Genomic DNA, 19815 nt, shown 5'->3' with positions numbered 1-19815 from the left:
CAAGGAGCAAACTGGTTCTCCTTTCAGCGAGTCAGTCAGACTACTTGAGCAAGGAGCTCTTTTGTATTTTGGGTCTAATCAAGTGGACTTGATAAGGGAATTCTCATATTGGGGGCAATCTGTGTTCTTCAACACAATATCCTATCCACCTTGTACATTGGCATCATAATAGTGGATTCTGGGCAACTCGCCCCACTTCCTCATTGGGTCTGTGTTCTTTTATTTTGCATTTCTTTGGTCCGTGTTTTGCATCCTTGTTCTTTTGGGACAGATCTGATTAGTTTATTGTGCCTTCTGCATCAGCACATTGGGGAGAGGCATAGGCTGAAGTTCTGCATCTTGAGGCATTTTTGTCTCAGTACGATAAAGAACGTCGGTGCCACATGGGCTCATCCCAAAGTCTGTGACACCTCCCCTATATAAGCTATTTGTCTGATTCCCACACTTGTGTAGTTTGCACCTCCGATCAGGACATCGACCCCAACTTTCAAACTCAGCTGCAATGACCGCACCAGTGCCTTGGTGCGCACCTTGCAATGCACAGTGCCAACATTCGCCTTCCTGCACATGGCAGGTCATCGGACCCAAATTCCGACCTCATGAGCACACCTACTAGTCGAATCGGTCATCGGACCAAATTTCTGACTTCATCCATAGCGCAGGGTCTTTGAGGTTGGCATGGTGTGCTCAACCCGAGGAGTCGACCCATCGAAGCATACACCTCCCCTATATAAGTTATTTGTCTAAATCTCACACCTCTGTAGTTTGCACCGCCGATCAGGACATCAACCCCAACTTCCGAACTCGCCTGCATTGACCACACCAGAGCCTTGGTGCACACCAAAGTGCACTCAGAAGGTGGGCACCAAAGTGCGCACTTTTGGTGCGCACTTTTGGAGGGCACTTTTCGTGCATTCCAAAGGTGCACACATTTGGTGCACACCTAGGTGAGCACCTTCGAGCACACCTTGTAGCACACCAAACTCCGACTTTCGACTTCATCCGCAATGCAGGGTCTTTGAGGTTGGCACAATGCGCACAACCAGGGGAGTCAACCCATCAAACCCAACACCTCCCCTATATAAGCTATTTGTCTGATTCTCATACATGCGTAGCCTGCAGGAGCGATTAGGACATCGACCCCAACTTTCGGCTTCTAAACAAAAACAAGGGCTTTGAGGTTGGCGTAATGCGAACAACTAGGGGAGTCGACCCATCAAACCCAACACCTCCCCTATATAAGCTATTTGTCTGATTCTCATACATGTGTAGTTTGCAGGAGTGATTAGGACATCAACCCCAACTTTTGACTTCTTAACGAAAACAAGGTCTTTGAGGTTGACGTAATGCACACAACCAGGGGAGTCGACCCATCAAACCCAACACCTCCCCTATATAAGCTATTTGTCCAATTCTCATACATGTGTAGCCTTCAGGAGCCATCAGAACATTGACCCCAACTTTCGACTTCTTAACGAAAACAAGGTCTTTGAGGTTGGTGTAATGCGCACAATCAATGGAGTTGACCCATCAAACCCAACACCTCCCCTATATAAGCTATTTGTCTGATTCTCATACATGTGTAGTTTGCAGGAGTGATTAGGACATCAACCCCAACTTTTGACTTCTTAACGAAAACAAGGTCTTTGAGGTTGACGTAATGCACACAACCAGGGGAGTCGACCCATCAAACCCAACACCTCCCCTATATAAGCTATTTGTCCAATTCTCATACATGTGTAGCCTTCAGGAGCCATCAGAACATTGACCCCAACTTTCGACTTCTTAACGAAAACAAGGTCTTTGAGGTTGGTGTAATGCGCACAATCAATGGAGTTGACCCATCAAACCCAACACCTCCCCTATATAAGCTAGTTGTCTGATTCTCATACATGTGTAGCCTGCAATAGTGATTAGGACATCGACCCCAACTTCCAAATTCGTCTTTGTTGACTACACCAAAGGTGCACGCCTTTGTGCTCACTAAACTCTGACTTTCAACTTCTTCCGTAATGCAGGGTCTTTGAGGTTGGCGTAGTGCGCACAACCAGGGGAGTCGACCCACCAAACGCAACACCTCCCCTATATAAGCTATTTGTCTGATTCTCATACATGTGTAGTCTGCAGCAATGATTAGGACATCCACCCCAACTTTTGACTTCTTAAACAAGATAGGGTCTTTGAAGTTGGTGCAGTGCACACAACCAAGGGAGTTGACCCATCAAACGCAACACCTCCCCTATATAAGCTATTTGTCCGATTCTCATACATGTGTAGACTACAGCAACGATTAGGACATCGACCCCAACTTTCGAATATCTTTGCATTGACCGCACCAAATGTGCGCGCCTTGGTGTGCACCCTGGAGTGCACTTTGGTGTGCACCCTGCAGTGCACTTTGGTGCTCACCTCGGTGCACACTTTGGTGGGTGTTGAGGTGCGTGCCGGGGTGGGTGGGTGCTAGGGTGCACTCCATGGTGGGTGCCAGGGTGGGTGCGGGCTAGGGTGGATTCCAAAGAGGGTCATAGGGTGGGTGCCAAGGTGGGTTGGTGATATAGTGGGTTCAAAGGTGGGTACTAGGGTGGGTTCCAAGGTGGGTCACAGGTTGTGTGCCAGGATGCGTAGGTGTTAGGTTGGGTGCCAAGGTGGGCTCTTGGGTGGGTGGGTGCTAGGTTGGGTTTCAAGGTGGGCGCGAGGGCGGGTGCCAAGGTGGGTAACAAGTTGGGTGTTAGGATGGGTGAGTGCTAGAGTGGGTGCCAAGGTGGGTTGGTGCTAGGGTGAGTTCCAAGGTGGTTCACAGGTTCAGTGCTAGGGTGGGTGTCGAGGTGGGTGCCTAGGTGTGTGGGTGCTAGGGTGTGGATGCCAATGTGGGTCATAGGGTGGGTGCTAGGGTGGGCTGCAATGTGGGTGCCAAGGTGGGTAATAAGCTCGGTGGGTTCTAAAGTGGGTGCCAGGGTGGGTGTGCACCCACCTTGCCCGAGGTGGGTGCCAAGGAACCAATGTGGGTGGGTGCTAAGGTGGATGCCAAGGTGGGTGCCAGGGTGAGTTCCAAGGTGGGTGAGAAGGTGGGTGATAGGTTGAGTGGTAGGATGGGTGGGTGCGAAGATGGGTCATAGGGTGGGTGCCGAGGTGGGTGGGTGCAAGGGTAGGTAGGTGCTAGGGTGGGTGCTAGGTTGGGTTCCAAGGTGGGTGCAAGGGTAAGTGTCGAGGTGGGTCACAGGCTAGGTGCTAGGATGGATGAGTGCTAGGGTGCAAAGGTGCCAGGGTGGGTGTTAAGGTGCATCATAGCTTGGGTGCTAGGATGGGTCGGTGCTAGTGTGAGTGGCAAGGGTGGTGCACAAGTGTCAAGGTGGGTGCTGAGGTGGGTGCCAAGTGGGCCACTGCTATGGTGGATGCCAAGGTGGGTCACAGGGTGGGTGCCAAGTTGCTAGGTTGGGTTCCAAGGTGGGTGCCAAGGTGGGTGCTAGGGTGTGTGGGTCACAGGCTGTGTTCCAAGGTGTGTCACAACGTGGGTGCCAGGATGGGTGTGCACCCACCTTGGCCAAGACGGGTGCGAGGGTGGGTTCCAAGGCTGGTCACAGGCTGGGTGCTAGGATGGATGGGTGCCAAGGTGGGCACCAAGGTGGGTGTGCATCCACGCTGGCCAAGGTGGGTCACGGGGTGGGTCCTATCGTGGGTAACAGGGTGGGTACTAAGGTGCGTGCCAAGGTGGGTCATAGGGTGGGTGCCAAGGTGGGCACCAGGGGTGGGTGTGCACCAACCTTGGCCAAGGTAGTTCACGGGGTGGTTGTCAGGGTGGGCGTCAAGGAGCTAAGGTGGGTGGCAAGTAGCCAAGTTGCATGCCAAGGTGGGTGTCGGGGTGGGTGCCAAGGATCCAAGGTGGGTGCCAAGGAACTAAGGTGGCTATCTGGGTGGGTGCCGAGGTGGGAGCTAGGGTGGGTCCCAAGGTGAGTGCAAAGGTGGGTGCCAGGGTCAAGGTGAGTACCAATGTGGGTTCCAAGGTGCCAGGGTCAGGGTGAGTGCCAATGTGGGTTCAAAGGTGCTAAGTTGGGTGCAAGGTTGGGTGACAGGGTGGGTGGGTGCTAAGGTGTGCTCGGTGGAAGCCGGGCTGGGTGTCGGGGTGGGTCGGCATCCCATGGGTGTCGAGTTGGGTGCCTGATGGGTGCTTCTTGTCAAGTTTTAGTCGTCGGGACTCATTTCAAGCCTGAGAGGTCGTTTCTTGTCCGGTTGCCCTGTCTTCGACCTAGGAACCCAATTTTGGTCCTCGGGTCCCATTTTTTTTGTCTCGCATCCCACTTTTGGCCTATGGCCTTTTCGGGGTCGATTCTCAGTTTGGGCATCAGAGCATGTTTCTTCTCCTAAAAACTAATATTTGTTTATTAAGTCTCGGAACACATTTTTGTTCTCATGGACCCATCATGGGTCTTGGAACGCATTTGTGGTCCTTGGGTCCAATTTTGCATCCCGAAACTTGTTTTTGGTGCTTGATCCCTATTTTTGGGTTCCCACTCTACACCAAGTGCGCACCTGGGGCAAATCGGGCACCTTGGTGCATCGGGGCAAGATCGAGCGTGCACCCAAGGCACCCCAAACAAGCACCAGGGTGCACTCGGCCCACATGTGAGTGTAGGTCGTTGCGCCGAGGTGGTGTGCGGGCACCGCGGTGCAGACGGGACACTGCGCACACTTGGGTGGGTCGGGTGCGCACCTAGGCCGGGTCGGGTGCACACACGACGCCCCGTCTAGGTGCACGCACGTAGGCCAGGCCCGGTGCACACCCGATGCCCAGACGAGGTGCGTGCACCCGGGCAGGGTTCACACTTGGCGAACGGGGCGCGCTTGGCAAGGGAGGGTGTGCAACTAGGCGGGGGTGGGTGGCCAGGATGGATTCACATGTGGGTCGTGGTTTGCTAAGTACACACTACGACAAGCTCATAACGGGTGCGATCATACCAGCATTAGTGCACCGGATCCCATCAAAACTTCGCAGTTATGCGTCCTTGGGCTGGAGTAGTACTGGGATGGGTGACCTCCTGGGAAGTCTCGGTGTTGCACCCTTTTTTAGTTTTTTGTCGAGCGTCGCAATGCTATTTGAATTAACCATTTTCCTATTTGCGTTCTCATCGGGGCCGGGTCGTGGTGCGGTGCCCGGACTACCGCACGCGCGGGGGTGATAGCGAGTGCACACTCGAGGCACCCCGAACACACAGGCCACGGTGCAACCCGAGCGTTGTGCACGCACCCCGATGCACCTAAGGTGCTACGTGTGCAACTCGGCCAATGTGCGCTCAGTCGAGTCATGCATGTTGGCCAAGGTGCACAATGATGTTTCTTACTCTAAGGTTCCACACTAGATGCCCGAGAGAGGTGAGCGAAGTTGGGCGGGGTCTGGTGCGCACCCGGGGCAGGTGCACGCAGGTAGAGAGAACTTTGGAGCGCACCTTGGAGCACACTTCGGGGCGCTCCTTGGTGCGCACCAATGATGCACTTCGTTCAAAAGTTTCCTGAAAAGGTAAGAAAAATTGAGATTATAGAATTTCCCACTTGAGAGATTTTCAAAAAAAAAAAAAATTTGAAGGAAACGTGGGTGCCAAGGTGTGCGTGCCCGGGTGCCAACCCTGGTGCGCAGCCCAGCCAAGGTGTGCGCACCAAGGCGCCCACCCTGGCGAAGGTGCACGCAAGGTGCGCACCCAAGGCAAACCGAACAATTAACCCAACTTTCAACTTCACGCGCACCAAAGGTGCGCGCCATGGTGCGCACCTTGGAGCGCACGAGAGGTGCGCACCTTGGAGCACACTTTGGAGTGCTCCTTGGTGCACACCAATCTTGGGCACCTCAGAGCGCACCATGGCACCCACCAAGGTGCGCAGCCCAGCCAAGGTGTGCGCAGTAAGGTGCGCACCCTGGCAAAGGTGCGCACCTGGGGCAAATCGAGCTCCGACTTCATGCGCACCTTGGAGCGCACAAAAGGTGCGTAGCTTGGAGGACACTTTGAAGCAAACCTTGGTGCGCACCTCGGAGCGCACCATGGCGCCCACCAAGGTGTACAACCCAGCCAAGGTGTGCGCACCCTGGGCAAAACAAGCTCCAAATCGTGCGCAGCAGAGGTGCACACCATCATGCGCACCTTGGAGCACACTTCAGAGTGCTCCTTGGTGCGCACCGATGTTGCAAACCTCGGAGCGCTCTCAGGGAAAACAAGGTAATTAACCTGACTTTCGACTTCATGCGCACCTCAGAGCGCTCCTGGGTTAGCACCTCGGAGCACATCGAGGTGCGCACCTTTGATGCGCTACCTTCACCAATTTCCAAAAAAGGCAAAAAAACATTGAGAAGATGTGAGCACCGAGGTGCCCACCCTGGCGAAGGTGCATGCGAGGTGTGCACCGAAGTGTCCACCCTGGCGAAGGTGCACATGAGGTGCGCACCCGAGGCAAACCGGGCTTCGACTTCGTTGACACCATGCTGCGCACCTTGGAGCACCTTGGAGGGCCATGGTGCGCACCTTGGAGCACACTTTGGAGTGCTCCATGGTGCCCACCGCGGCGAAGGTGCATGTGAGGTGCACACTCAGGGCAAACCAGGCTCCGACTTCGTGCAAGCCGCACCTTGGAGCACACTTCGAAGCGCTCCTTGGTGCGCACCATTATGCCCACCAGGGCGCGTAACTCAGCCGAGGTGTGTGCACTGAGGTGCCCACCCCGGTGAAGGTGCACACGAGGTGCGCACCCGGGGCAAACCAGGCTCCAACTTCATGCACGCCATGGTGCCCACCAAGGCGCGCAATCCAGCCAAGGTGCCCACCGCGGCGAAGGTGCACGTGAGGTGTCGGGGTGGGTCAGCATCCCATGGGTGTCGAGTTGGGTGCCTGATGGGTGCGTCTTGTCAAGTTTTAGTCATCGGGACTATTTTCGAGCCTCAGAGGTCGTTTCTTATCTGGTTGCCCTGTCTTCAACCTGGGAACCCAATTTTGGTCCTCGGGTCCCATTTTTTTTGTCTCACATCCCACTTTTGGCCTGTGGCCTTTTCGGGGTCGATTCTCGTTTTGGGCATCAGAGCATGTTTCTTCTCCTAAAAACCAATATTTTTTTATTAAGTCTCGGAACACATTTTTGTTCTCGTGGACCCATCATGGGTCTTGGAACGCATTTGTGGTCCTTGGGTCCCATTTTGCATCCCGAAACTTGTTTTTGGTGCTTGATCCCTATTTTGGGTGCCCACCCTGCACCAAGTGCGCACCTGGGCCAAACCGGGCGCCTTGGTGCACCGGGGCAATATCGAGCGTGCACCCGAGGCGCCCCAAACATGCACCAAGCCCACATGTGAGCACAGGTCGTTGCGCCGAGGTGGTGTGCGGGCACCATGGTGCAGACGGGACACTACGCACACTTGGGTGGGTCGGGTGTGCACCCAGGCCGGATCGGGTGTGCACATGACGCCCCATCCAGGTGCACGCACGTAGGTCAGGCCGGGTGCACACCCGACGCCTGGGCGAGGTGCGCGCACCCGGGCAAGGTTCACTCTTGGTGAATGGGGCGCGCTTGGCGAGGGAGGGTGTGCACCTCGGCGGGGGTGGGTGGCCAGGGTGGATTCGCACGTGGGTCGCGGTTTGCTAAGTACACACTGCGACAAGCTCATAACGGGTGTGATCATACCAGCATTAGTGCACCGGATCCCATCAGAACTCCGCAGTTAAGCGCGCTTGGGCCGGAGTAGTACTGGGATGGGTGACCTCTCGAGAAGTCCCGGTGTTGCACCATGTGGGTTCCAAGGTGCCAGGGTCAGGGTGAGTGCCAATGTGGGTTCAAAGGTGCTAAGTTGGGTGCGAGGTTGGGTGGGTGCCAAGGTGTGCTAGGTGGAAGCCCAGGTGGGTGTCGGGGTGGGTCGGCGTCCCATGGGTGTCAAGTTGGGTGCCTGATGGGTGCGTCTTGTCAAGTTTTAGTCGTCGGGACTCATTTCGAGCCTCAGAGGTCGTTTCTTGTCCGGTTGCCTTATCTTCGACCTGGGAACCCAATTTTGGACCTTGGGTCCCATTTTTTTTGTCTCACATCCCACTTTTGACCTATGGCCTTTTCAGGGTCGATTCTCATTTTGGGCACCAGAGCATGTTTCTTCTCCTAAAAACCAATATTTGTTTATTAAGTCTTGGAACACATTTTTGTTCTCGTGGACCCATCATGGGTCTTGGAACGCATTTGTGGTCCTTGGGTCCCATTTTGCATCCCAAAACTTGTTTTTAGTGCTTGATCCCTATTTTGGGTTCCCACCCTGCACCAAGTGCGCACCCGGGGCAAGATCGAGCGTGCACCCAAGGCACCCCAAACATGCACCAGGGTGTACTTGGCCCACATGTGAGGATAGGTCATTGCACCGAGGTGGTGTGCGGGCACCGTGGTGCAGACGGAACACCGCGCACCCAGGCCAGGTCGAGTGCGCACACGACACCCCGTCCAGGTGCACGCACGTAGGCTGGGTCAAGTGCACACTCGATGCCCAAGCGAGGTGCGCGCACCCAGGCAGGGTTCACACCTGGCGAACGGGGCGTGCTTGGCGAGGGAGGGTGTGCACCTCGGTGGGGGTGGGTGGCCGGGGTGGATTCGCATGTGGGTCGCGGTTTGCTAAGTACACACTGCGACAAACTCATAATGGGTGTGATCATACTAGTGTTAGTGCAGTGCATCCCATCAGAACTCCGCAGCTAAGCACACTTGGGCCGGAGTAGTACTGGGATGGGTGACCTCCTGAGAAGTCCTGGTGTTGCACCCTTTTTTAGTTTTTCATCGGGCGTCGCAATGCTATTTGAATTAACCTTTTGCCTATTTGCATTCTCATCAGGGCCGGGCCGGGGTGCGGTGCCCGCACTACCGCACGCACGGGGGTGACACCGAGTGCACACCTGAGGCGCCCCGAGCACACAGGCCACGGTGCAACCTGGTTGTTGTGTGCGCACCCCGGTGCGCCCGAGGTGTTGCACATGCACCCAGGTGAAATCAGTGTGCACGTCGGCCAGTGCGCGCTCGGTCGAGTCACGCATGTTGGCCAAGTTGCACAGTGATGTTTCTTACTCTAAGGTTCCGCACCAGACGCCCAGGACAGGTGAGTGAAGCTGGGCAGGGCCAGGTGCGCGCCCGGGGCAGGTGCACGCAGTTGGAGAGCACTTTGGAGTGCACCTTGGAGCACACTTCGGGGCGCTCCTTGGTGCGCACCAATGATGCGCTCCATTCAAAAGTTTCCTGAAAAGGCAAAAAAAATTGAGATTATAAAATTTCCCACTTGAGAGATTGTCAAAAAATAAAAAATAAAAAAAATTGAAGGAAACGTGGGTGGCAAGGTGTGCGCACCCGGGTGCCCACCCTAGTGCGCAACCCAGCCAAGGTGTGCGCACCAAGGCCCCCACCCTGGCAAAGGTGCATGCAAGGTGCACACCCCGGGCAAATCGGACAATTAACCCAACTTTCGACTTCGCGCGCACCATGGGTGCACGCCATGGTGCACACTTCAGAGCGCTCCTTGGTGCGCACCAATCTTGGGCACCTCGGAGTGCACCATGGTGCCGACCAAGGTGCGCAGCCCAGCCAAGGTGTGCGCAACAAGGTGTGCACCCTGGCGAAGGTGCACACCCGGGGCAAACCAAGCTCCGACTTCGTGCACACCTTGGAGCGCACAAAAGGTGCGCACCTTGGAGGACACTTCGGAGCGAACCTTGGTGCGCACCTTGGAGCGCACCATGGTGCCCACCAAGGTGTGCGCACCCCAAATAAACCAAGCTCTGAATCGTGCGTAGCAGAGGTGCACACCATCGTGCACACCTTGTAGCACACTTCGGAGCGCTCCTTGGTCCGCACCAATGTTGCGCACCTCAGAGCGCACCTGAGGAAAACAAGGCAATTAACCCGACTTTCAACTTCGTGCACACCTCAAAGTGGTCCTGGGTTCGCACCTCGGAGCACACTGAGGTGCACAGCTTTGATGTGCTGCCTTCACCAATTTCCAGAAAAGGCAAAAAAACATTGAGAAGATGTGCACACCGAGGTGCCCACCCTGGCGAAGGTGCACGCGAGGTGCACACCCGGGGCAAACAGGGCTCCGACTTCGTGCACTCCATGTTGCACACCTTGGAGCACCTTGGAGCACCTTGGAGGGGCATGGTGCGCACCTTGGAGCACACTTCGGAGCACTCCATGGTGCCCACCACGGCGAAGGTGCACGCGAGGTGCGCACCTGGGGCAAACCGGGCTCCGACTTCGTGCACACCGCACCTTGGAGCACACTTCAGAGCGCTCCTTGGTACGCACCATGGTGCCCACTAGGGTGCGCAACCCAGCCGAGGTGTGTGCACTGAGGTGCCCACCCCGGTGAAGGTGCATGCGAGGTGCACACCCAGGGCAAACCAGGCTCTGACTTCATGCATGCCATGGTGCCCACCAAGGCGCGCAACCCAGGCAAGGTGCCCACCGCGGCGAAGGTGCATGCGAGGTGCGCACCTGGGGCAAACCGGGCTCTGACTTCATGCATGCCGCACCTTGGAGAACACTTTAGAGTGCTCCTCGGTGCGCACCATGGTTCCCACCAGGGCGTACAGCCCAGCCAAGGTGTGTGCACCAAGGTGCCCACCCCGGCGAAGGTGCACGCGAGCTGCGCACCTGAGGCAAATCGGGCTCCGACTTCGTGCACGCTGCACCTTGGAGCACACATCGGGGCACTCCTGGGTTCACACCAGTGTTGTGCACCATGGTGGGCACCTTGGAGTACATCAAGGTGGGCAGCGAGGTGCGCACCTTTGATGCGCTGCCTTCACTAATTTCCATAAAAGGGAAAAAAAATGAGATTTTAAAATTTCCGTTTTGAAAGATAGTGAAAAAAAGGGAATGCAGGTGCCATCTTGAGCCCGCCCTAGTGCATAGCCCAGGAAAGGTGTGCGCACCAAGGTGCCCACCCTGGTGAAGGTGCGCACCTGGGCAATTGACCCAACTTCTGACTTCGTGCGCGCCAGGGTGGGAGCACACCCAACAACCGGGCCTGGGAAGAGCCAATGCGAGAAACCCCACCAAATGCTCTGACAAAAAAAGAGGTGGCGATCCAATAACCCTACTTCGGAGCACACTTGGGGGAAACCCAGCCAAGGTGTGCACCAAGGTGCTCGCCCTAGCGAAGGTGCACGCGAGGTGCGCACCCGGGGTAAACCGGGCTCCGACTTCATGCATGTCGTACCTTGGAGCACACTTCGGAGCATTCCCGGGTTCGCACCAGTGTTGTGCACCGTGGTAGGCACCTTGGAGCACACCAAGGTGGGCAGCGAGGTGCGCACCTTTGATGCACTGCCTTCACTAATTTCCAAAAAAGGCAAAAAAAAATTGAGATTTTAAAATTTCCATTTTGAAAGATAGTGAAAAAAACGGAACGCGGGTGCCATCTTGAGCCCACCCTAGTGCGCAGCCCAGGCAAGGTGTGCGCACCGAGGTGCCCACCCTGGCGAAGGTGTGCACCTGGGGCAAACAGGGCAATTAAACCAACTTCCGACTTTGTGCACCCTAGGGTGGGTGCGCACCCAACAACCGGCCCTGGGAAGCCCCAATGCGAGAAACCCCACCAAACGTTCAGACAAAAACAGAGGGGGCGCTCCAATAACTGTGCTTCGGAGCACACCAGGTGCGCAACTGGGACAAACTGAGCGCCTTGTTGCACTGGAGCAAGATCGAGCGTGCACCCGAGGTGCCCTGAACATGCACCAAGGTGCACTCGGCCCCGCGAGCACACAGGCCACGGTGCAACCCGGGCGTTGTGCATGCACCCCGGTGCACCTGAGGTGTTGCGCGTGCACCCAGGTGAAATCGGTGTGCACCTTGGGCAGTGCACGCTCGGTCGAGTTGCGCACATTGGCCAAGGTGCACATCGATGTTTCTTACTCTAAGGTTCCACACTAGACGCCCGGGATAGGTGAGCAAAGTTGGGCGGGGTCAGGTGCGTGCCCGGGGCAGGTGCACGCAACTGGAGAGCACTTTGGAGCGCACCTTAGAGAACACTTTGGGGCGCTCCTTGGTGCGCACCAATGATGCGCTCCATTCAAAAGTTTCCTGAAAAGGCAAAAAAAAATGAGATTATAGAATTTCCCACTTAAGACATTGCCAAAAAAAAATAAAAATTGAAGTAAACGCTGGTGCCAAGGTGTGCGCGCCTGGGTGCCCACCCTAGTGCGCAGCCCAGCCAAGGTGTGTGCACCAAGGCGCCCACCCTGGCGAAGGTGCACGCAAGGTGCACACCCGAGGCAAACCGGACAATTAACCCAACTTTCGACTTCGCGCGCACCAGAGGTGCGCACCTTGGAGCGCACGAGAGGTGCGCACCTTGGAGTGCACTTCGGAGTGCTCCTTGGTGCGCACCATTCTTGGGCACCTCAGAGCGCACCATGGCACCCACCAAGGTGCGCAACCCAGCCAAGGTGTGCATAGCAAGGTGCGCACCCAGGGCAAACTGAGCTCCGACTTCATGTGCACCTTGGAGCTCACAAAAGGTGCACACCTTGGAGGACTCTTCAGAGCAAACCTTGGTGCGCACCTCAGAGCGCACCAAGGCGCCCACCAAGGTGCACAGCCCAGGCAAGGTGTGCGCACCCCAAGCAAACCGAGCTTCGAATCGTGCACAGCATAGGTGCACGCTATTGTGCGCACCTTGGAGCACACTTCGGGCACTCCTTAGTGTGCATCGATGTTGCGCACCTCAGAGCACACCCGGGGAAAACAAGGTAATTAACCCAACTTTCAACTTCGTGCACACCTCGGAGCGCTCCCGGGTTCGCACCTCAGAGCACACCGAGGTGTGCACCTTTGATGCGCTGCCTTCACCAATTTCCAGAAAAGGCAAAAAAACATTAAGAAGATGTGCGCACCTCGGTGCCCACCCTGGCGAAGGTGCACGCGAGGTGCGCACCTGGGGCAAACCGGGCTCCGACTTCGTGCACGCCATGCTACGCACCTTGGAGCACCTTGGAGCACCTTGGAGGGCCATGGTGCGCACCTTGGAGCACACTTCGAAGCGCTCCATGGTGCCCACCACGACGAAGGTGCACGTGAGGTGTGCACCCGGGGCAAACTGGGCTCTGACTTCATGCACGCCGCATCTTGGAGCACACTTCGGAGCGCTCCTTGGTGCGCACCATGGTGCCCACCAGGGCGTGCAACCCAACCGAGGTGTGCGCACCAAGGTGCCCACCCTGGTGAAGGTGCATGCGAGGTGCGCACCTAGGGCAAACCGAGCTCCGACTTCATGCACGCCATGGTGCCCACCAAGGCGCACAACCCAGCTAAGGTGCCCACCACGATGAAGGTACACGCGAGGTGCGCACTCGGGGCAAACTGGGCTCTGACTTCGTGCACGCCGCACATTGGAGCACACTTCAGAGTGGTCCTTCATGCGCACCATGGTGCCCACAAGGGCGCGCAGCCCAGCCAAGGTGTGCGCACCAAGGTGCGCACCCGGGCAAAGGTGCACGCGAGGTGCGCACCCGGGGAAAACTGGGCTCCAACTTCGTGCACGCCACACCTTTGAGCACACATTGGGGCGCTCCCGGGTTCGCACCAGCGTTGCGCACCGTGGTGGGCACCTTGGAGCACACCAAGGTGGGCAGTGAGGTGCGCACCTTTGATGCGTTGCCTTCACTAATTTCCATTTTGAAAGATAGTGAAAAAAAGGGAATGCAGGTGCCATCTTGATCCCGCCCTGGTGTGCAGCCCAGTCAAGGTGTGCGCACCAAGGTGCCCACCTTGGTGAAGGTGCACACCTGGGCAATTAACCCAACTTCTGACTTCATGCACGCTAGGGTGGGAGCGCACCCACCAACCGGGCCTGAGAAGAGCCAATGCGAGAAACCCCACCAAACGCTCTGATGAAAAAAGAGGGGGCGCTCCAATAACCCCGCTTCGAAGCGCACCCGGGGCAAATCCAGGCAAGGTGCTCGCCCCGGCGAAGGTGCACGGGAGGTGAGCACCCAGTGCAAGCCAGGCTCTGACTTCATGCATGCCGCACTTGGAGCACACATCTGAGCATTCCCAGGTTTGCACCAGCGTTGCGCACTGTGGTGGGCACCTCGGAGCACACCAAGGTGGGTAGCGAGGTGTGCCATCTTGAGCCCGCCTTGGTGCGCAGCCCAGGTAAGGTGTGCGCACCAAGGTGCCCACCCTGGCGAAGGTGCGCACCTGTGGTAAATAGGGCAATTAACCCAACTTTCGACTTCGTGCGCACCAGGGTGGGTGCGCACCCAACAACCGGGCCTGGGAAGCCCAAATGCAAGAAACCCCACCAAACGCTCAGACAAAAACAGAGGGGGCGCTCCAATTACTAAGCTTCGGAGTGCACCAGGGGCAAACCGAGTGCCTTGGTGCATCGGGGCAAGATCGAGCGTGCACCCGAGGCACCCTGAACATGCACCAGGGTGCACTCGGCCCACATGTGAGCACAGGTTATTGCGCCCGAGGTGGTGTGCGGGCACTGCGTTGTAAACGGGACACTACACGCACTTGGGCGGGTCGAGTGCGCACCCAGGCTGGGTTGGGTGCGCACATGATGCCCTGTGTAGGTGCACGCATGTAGGCCTGGCTGGTTGCACACCCGACGCCCTGGCAACGTGCACGCACCCGGGCAGGGTTCACACTTGGCGAACGGGGCGCACTTGGCGAGGGAGGGTGTGCACCTCGGCGGGGGTGGGTGGCCGGGGTGGATTTGCACGTGGGTCACGGTTTGCTAAGTACACACTGCAACAAGCTCGTAACGGGTGCAATCATACAAGCGTTAGTGCACCGTATCCCATCAGAACTCCGTAGTTAAACGTGCTTGGGCTGGAGTAGTACTGGGATGGGTGACCTCCCAAGAAGTCCTAGTGTTGCACCCTTTTTTAGTTTTTCGTTGGGCGTCGCAATGCTATTTGAATTAACCTTTTTCCTATTTGCGTTCTCATCGGGGTCAAGCCGGGGTGTGGTGCCCGCACTACCGCGCGCGCACCCAAGGCGCCCCGAGCACACAGGCCACGGTGCAACCCGAGCGTTGTGCACGCACCCTGGTGTGCCTGAGGTGCTGCACGCACACCCAAGTGAAATCGGTATGCACCTCAGCCAATGCGTGCTCAGTCGAGTCACGCACGTTGGCCAAGGTGCACGGCGATGTTTCTTACTCTAAGGTTCTGCACCAGACGCCCAGGACAGGTGAGCGAAGCTGGGCAGGGCCGGGTGCACACCCGGGGCAGGTGCACGCAGTTGGAGAGCACTTTGGAGCGCACCAGAGGTGCACACCTTGGAGCACACTTCAGAGTGCTCCTTGGTGCGCACCAATGATGCGCTCCATTCAAAAGTTTCCTAAAAAGGCAAAAAAAATTTAGATTATAGAATTTCCCACTTGAGAGATTGTCAAAAAAAAATAAAAAAAAATTGAAAGAAACGCAGGTGCCAAGGTGTGTGCGCTTGGGTGCACAGCCAAGACAAGGTGTGTGCACCAAGGCACCCACCCTAGCGAAGGTGCACACAAGGTGCACACCTAGGGCAAACCGGACAATTAACCCAACTTTCGACTTCGCGCACACCTGCGCACCTTGGAGCACACGAGAGGTGCGTACCTTGGAGCGCACTTCAGAGCGCTCCTTGGTGCGCACCAATCTTGGTTACCTCGGAGCGCACCATGGCCCCCACCAAGGTGCGCAGCCCAGCCAAGGTGTGCGCAGCAAGCTATGCACCCTGGCGAAGGTGCGCACTTGGGGCAAACCGAGCTCCGACTTCGTGCGCACCTTGGAGCGCACAAAAGGTGCGCACCTTGGAGGACACTTTGGAGCGAACCTTGGTGCGCACCGTGGCCCCCACCAAGGTGCACAGCCTAGCCAAGGTGTGCGCACCCCGGGCAAACCCAGCTCTGAATCATGTGCACCAAAGGTGCACACCATCGTGCGCACCTTGGAGCACACTTCAGAGCACTCCTTGGTGCGCATCGATGTTGCGCACCTCGGAGCGCACCCGGGGAAAACAAGGCAATTAACCCAACTTTTGACTTCATGCGCACCTCAGAGTGCTCCCGGGTTCACACCTCGGAGCACACCGAGGTGTGCACCTTTGACGCGCTGCCATGACCAATTTTCAGAAAAGGCAAAAAAACATTGAGAAGGTGTGCGCACCGAGGTGCCCACTCTAGTGAAGGTGCATGCTAGGTGCGCACCCGAGGCAAACCGGGCTCCAACTTCATGCACGCCATGCTGCCCACCTTTTGAGCACCTTGGAGGGCCATGGTGCGCACCTTGGAGCACACTTCGGAGTGCTCCATGGTGCCCACCAAGGTGCGCAACCCATCCAAGGTGTGCGCACCAAGGTTCCCACCGTGGCGAAGGTGCACGCGAGGTGCACACTCGGGGCAAACCGGGCTCTGACTTTGTGCACGCTGCACCTTGGAGCACACTTCAGAGCGCTCCTTGGTGCGCACCAGGGTGCGCACTGAGGTGCCCACCCCAGTGAAGGTGCACGCGAGGTGCGCACCCGGGGCAAACCGGGCTCCGACTTCCTGCACGCCATGGTGCGCACCAAGGTGCGCAACCCAGCCAAGGTGCCCACCATGGTGAAGGTGCATGTGAGGTGCGCACCCAGGGAAAACCGGGCTCTAACTTCGTGCACATTGCACCTTGGAGCACACATCAGGGCGCTCTCAGGTTTGCACCAGCGTTGCACACCCAGGGCAAACCGAGCTCCGACTTCATGCACGCCGCACCTTGGAGCACACATCAGGGCGCTCTCAGGTTTGCACCAACGTTGCGCACCATGGTGGGTACCTCGGAGCACACAAAGGTGGGCAGTGAGGTGCGCACCTTTCATGCGTTGCCTTCACTAATTTCCATAAAAGGCAAAAAAAATGAGATTTTAAAATTTCCATTTTGAAAGATAGTGAAAAAAAGGGAATGTGGGTGCCATCTTGAGCCCACCTTGGTGCGTAGCCCAGGCAAGGTGTGCGCACCAAGGTGCCCACCATGGCAAAGGTGCGCACCCGGGCAATTAACCCAACTTTCAACTTCGTGCACACCAGGGTTGGAGCGCACCCAACAACCGGGCCTGGGAAGAGCCAATGCAAGAAACCCCACCAAATGCTCCGACAAAAAAAGAGGGGGCGCTCCAATAACCCCGCTTCAGAGTGCACCCAGGGCAAATCTAGCCGCGTTGCCCACCCCGACGAAGGTGCACGTGAGGTGCGCACCTGGGGCAAACCGGGCTCCGACTTTGTGTACGCCGCACCTTGGAGCATACTTCGAAGCACTCCCGGGTGCGCACCATGGTGGGCACCTCGGAGCACACCAAGGGAGTCAGCGAGGTGCGCATATTTGATGCACTGCCTTCACTAATTTCCATAAAAGGCAAAAAAAACAATATTTTAAAATTTCCATTTTGAAAGATAGTGAAAAACAGGGAATGTGGGTGCCATCTTGAGCCTGTCCTGGTGCGCAGCCCAGGCAAGGTGTGCGCACCAAGGTGCCCACCCTGGCGAAGGTGCGCACCCGGGCAATTAACCCTACTTCCGACTTTGTGTGCACCAAGGTGGGTACGCACCCAACAACCGGGCCTAGGAAAAGCCAATGCGAGAAACCCCACCAAACGCTCCGACAAAAAAAGAGGGGGCGCTCAAATAACCCCGCTTCGGAGCGCACTTGGGGCAAACCTAGCCAAGGTGCCCACCCCAGCGAAGGTGCACGCGAGGTGCGCACCCGAGGCAAACCGGGCTTCAACTTCATGCATGCCGCACCTTCGAGCAAACTTCGAAGCGCTCCTTGGTGTGTACCATGGTGCCCACCGGGGTGGGCAACCCAACCAAGGTGTGTGCACCAAGGTGCCCACCCCAGTGAAGGTGCACGCGAGGTGTGCACCCGGGGCAAACCGGGCTCCGACTTCGTGCATGCCACACCTTGGAGCACACATCGGGGCGCTCCCGGGTTCACACCAGCATTGCGCAGCGTGGTGGGCACCTCAGAGCACACCAAGGTGGGCAGTGAGGTGTGCACCTTTGATGCGCTGCCTTCACTAATTTCTAGAAAAGGCAAAAAAAAATGAGATTTTAAAATTTCCGTTTTGAAAGATAGTGAAAAAAACGGAACGCGAGTGCCATCTTGAGCCCACCCTGGTGCGCAGCCCAGGAAAGGTGTGCGCACCAAGGTGCCCACCCTGGTGGAGGTGCACACCTGGTGCAAACTAGGCTCTGACTTCATGCACACTATGGTGCCCACCAAGGCGCGCAACCCAGCCAAGGTGCCCACCATGGCGAAGGTGCACGCGAGGTGTGCACCCGGGGAAAATCGGGCTATGACTTCGTGCACGCCGCACCTTGGAGCATACTTCGGAGTGCTCCTTGGTGCGCATCATGGTGCCCACCAGGGCACGCAACCCAGCCAAGGTTTGCACACCAAGGTGCCCACCTTGACGAAGGTGCATGCGAGGTGTGCAGCCGGGGCAAACCGAGCTTCATCTTCATGCATGCCACACCTTGGAGCACACATCAGAGGGCTCCCGGGTTCGCACCAGCATTGCGCACCATGGTGGGCAGTGAGGTGCGCACCTTCGATGCACTGTCTTCACTAATTTCAAGAAAAGGCAAAAAAAAATGAGATTTTAAAATTTCCATTTTGAAAGATAGTGAAAAAAATGGAACGTGGGTGCCATCTTGAGCCCGCCCTAGTGTGCAGCCCAGGAAAGGTGTGCACACCAAGGTGCCCACCCTAGCGAAGGTGTGCACCTGGGGCAAACCAGGCAATTAACCCAACTTTCGACTTCATGCACACCAGGGTGGGTGCGCACCCAACAACTGGGCCTGGGAAGCCCCAATGCGAGAAACCCCACCAAATGCTCGGACAAAAAAAGTGGGGGCGCTCCAATAACCCCGATTCGGAGCACACCAAAAATTCCACTGGATGCTTGGGCAAAAATGTAATGCGCACCTGAAGCCCCTACCCAAAAATCCCCACTTCGGACATGGGGAGTTGCAATGGTAAAAAGCCTCACTAAACTCTCAGACGGAAAGGTGGCTCGAGGGTAATGCCCGAAACCCCACTTCCACTTCTGACCGAGGTAGCCCCCCTCTTCAAAGCCCTGCCCAGCACTTGGACAAAAAAATGCGGCACAAGGGTTGCCCAGCTTGGCACCTGGATGAGAAACCCCTCTTCGGAGCCCCGCCCAGCACTTGGACAAAAAAAATGCGGCCCCCGGATGAGAAACCCCTCTTTGGAGCCCCGCCTAGCACTTGGACGAAAAAAATGCGGCCCAAGGGTTGCCTAGCTTGGCACCCGGATGAGAAACCCCTCTTTGGAGCCCTGCCCAGCACTTGGATGAAAAAAATGTGGCCCCCAGATGAGAAACCCCTCTTCAGAGCCCTGCCCAGCACTTGGACGAAAAAAATGCAGCCCAAGGGTTACCCAGCTTGGCACCCGGTTGAGAAACCCCTCTTCGAAGCCCCACCCAACACTTGGACGAAAAAAATGCGGCCCAAGGGTTGCCCTGCTCGACACCGGATGAGAAACCCCTCTTCAAAGCTTGAAAAACCCCACTCAGCCCTTTGATAGAAAGGTAGACCCAAGGTCGCATCATTTTCATCCACACTTGGCATCCGGGGAAGAAAAGAGTGCGCCACAAACCGTGCTCAGCCCTTGGACAAAGAAAAGGTCGGCAAAGTGTCGCACCTTCGGCAACCCCGCTTGGCACTTGGATGAGAAAGTCTAGTGCGTGCCCCCTCGAGGTGCACTGGCAGGAACCCCACCTTGGGGGACTTCGAAGAGAGAGATGCGGGTCAGCGAGCAATGAAGAAGGTTAGAA

General features: G+C 56.9%; 3 non-coding genes and 1 pseudogene across 3 annotated transcripts; all 4 read left to right on the top strand.

The window, feature by feature from the left end:
• Positions 1-4939: 4939 nt before the first annotated feature.
• Positions 4940-5058, top strand: LOC131062054 (5S ribosomal RNA; annotated as a pseudogene).
• A 2584-nt stretch (positions 5059-7642) lies between these two features.
• On the top strand, positions 7643-7761 carry LOC131062031 (5S ribosomal RNA). The gene has a single exon (XR_009110657.2). It is a non-coding gene; the product is annotated as a 5S ribosomal RNA (ribosomal RNA).
• An 887-nt stretch (positions 7762-8648) lies between these two features.
• Positions 8649-8767, top strand: LOC131062036 (5S ribosomal RNA). The gene has a single exon (XR_009110662.2). It is a non-coding gene; the product is annotated as a 5S ribosomal RNA (ribosomal RNA).
• Positions 8768-14766: 5999 nt separating this feature from the next.
• Positions 14767-14885, top strand: LOC131062046 (5S ribosomal RNA). The gene has a single exon (XR_009110671.1). It is a non-coding gene; the product is annotated as a 5S ribosomal RNA (ribosomal RNA).
• Positions 14886-19815: the final 4930 nt, after the last annotated feature.

Source organism: Cryptomeria japonica, chromosome 2, assembly GCF_030272615.1.
Source record: "Cryptomeria japonica chromosome 2, Sugi_1.0, whole genome shotgun sequence".
In the NCBI taxonomy this organism is placed as follows: Eukaryota; Viridiplantae; Streptophyta; class Pinopsida; order Cupressales; family Cupressaceae; genus Cryptomeria; species Cryptomeria japonica.
Note: the sequence above shows the minus strand (reverse complement) of the source record. Positions and strands in the feature narration are given on the sequence as shown.